Source organism: Balaenoptera ricei, chromosome 4, assembly GCF_028023285.1.
Source record: "Balaenoptera ricei isolate mBalRic1 chromosome 4, mBalRic1.hap2, whole genome shotgun sequence".
Classification (NCBI taxonomy): Eukaryota; Metazoa; Chordata; class Mammalia; order Artiodactyla; family Balaenopteridae; genus Balaenoptera; species Balaenoptera ricei.
Genome location: NC_082642.1, coordinates 36,918,324 through 36,920,338, shown reverse-complemented (window position 1 = coordinate 36,920,338; position 2,015 = coordinate 36,918,324).

Genomic DNA, 2,015 nt, shown 5'->3' with positions numbered 1-2,015 from the left:
CGGGCCGGAGGCAGCGGTGGTCGCGGGGCCCCCTCATGGGCAGGACGGGCGGGGCGCCCGGACCCTGGCCCCGCGGCCGGAGAGCGGGCTGCGGGGAGAGAGGGCGGCGGCGGCGAGCGGCGCTCCTCGCGGGGCCCTGACAACAAAGCGGCGGCGCGGCGGCTTCCTGCAGCCAGCGCACCGCGGCGGCGAGGGCGGCTGACGGGGAGGGCAGCCGCGACCATGTGACCCGCGCACACACCCCCTCCCTCCGCCCGCCCCGCGGCCGGCCGCTGCGGCGACTCCGCCCCTCCCGCGCCGGTGCCCCTCCCCCTCCTCCCCCTCCTTCCCGCCGCCGTCGCCCGCTCGCGCTCACCCCGGTTCCCCTCCTCCTCCCGATTTCCCGCCTCGGGCTGGGAGTCCCTCACCACGCTCCCCTCCCCAACCCTGCTCCCCTCCCCAACGCTGCAATCCCCCCCCCCCCCATCTAGTGACACCTCGGGGCCCCTCCGATGGTTGCCTAGGACCGCCGGGTGGCGCCGAGCAGACCCGCTTTTCAGGCCCCGGGCTGGGCCAGCCCCAGACCGCCCCGCAGGTCCGCTCTCCCCGCCACAGACCTCAGAACGCCGGGCTCCTTGCGGACACTGCCCACATCTCCTCCTTCTACACCTCCTCGGTGACTTCATCCAGTCCAAGAGGCTCAGACACACCTGTGTGCTGAATCTGAGCTCCACGCTCCGACATCCAGCAGCCCGTTTGATTATGCCACCTTGACGTCCTTTAGGCAGCTCAAATTTAAGATGCAGACAGGCGTATGCATGTGTCAGAACTCGGCGAATGCACGCTGAAGATTTGCGCATTTTTGCCTTGTATGCAAATTTTACATCAAAAGGAAAAAGCTGGAAACAAATGACATGTGTGCTGAGGAATGAAGAGGGAAGTGCGTTGATGTCTGCAATTCAGATGCATTACAAAAGTAAGATGGGCTGAGGGATGGCTGGATAGAAGTACAGTAAGATGGTAGTTGAGATGTTGTCTGTGGGTATTCACTGTAAAAGTCTTTCCCAGTTGCTTTTTGAAAATTTGCGGTATAAAACGTTGAGGGACATGTAATGTGTGAGACTCTTTTACGTATGTACTATCTCTTCTCCCCCTGCCACCTCTCCCCCCATCACACACGTACACACAGTGCCCCAACTCAATCTTTACTTTTTGGTAAATCTGCCAGTTCCTGAAGCCAACAAGTCAGGTTTCTCTACTCTCCTGTCTCTCCCCCTCTGTCTGTCTGTCTGTCTGTCTCTCTCTCTGCCTTTTATACCCTCGTTCAATCCGTGAACAGATCTGAGCTATTCTCCCTTCAGTCTTTGTGCTTCTCACCATCAGCATTGCTATTACTCTAGATCAAACCATCGTCATCTCTTGCCTGGGCTACTGTAATAGTTCCCTAACAGGGGAATTACTCCTGTATCCACCTATAGGCACTTCTCCCCAGTTAGAGTGTTGTTTTTTACATGTAAATGAGGTCTAATTCCTCTGCTCAAAACCCTCCAATAGCTTCCTATTGCTTTTTTTGAAAAAGCCAGTGCCTTAAGCTGCTCTGCAAAGGCCTGCACAAACTCTGGGCCCTGCTTCTCTCCAGGCTCTCCAGCACCCTCTACACAGCTCTCTGCACAATGTGGTCCTCTTTCCTTCCCTACCTCAGGGCTTTATCACCCTCTGTGATGCTGGAGCAAGGCTTCCCCGGGCTACACTTTGTAGCTTGCTTTTTTATTTTATGTGCCAACCACCATCTGCTTCTGCACGGGTAAAATGAGGCAAATGTGAACAGTGTAGAAGGCAGAAGTCATAAAGAGGACACCATTCTAAAAAGGCCATGCCGGATGGTTCCCTCAGTGTCCTCGGGGCGTGGGTTCCAGGACGTCTGTGGATACCAAAATCCACGGATGCTCAAGCCCCTCATATAAAACGGTGTAGTCTTTGCATATAACCTATGGACATCCTCCCGTTTACTTTAAGTCATCTCTAGATTACTTATA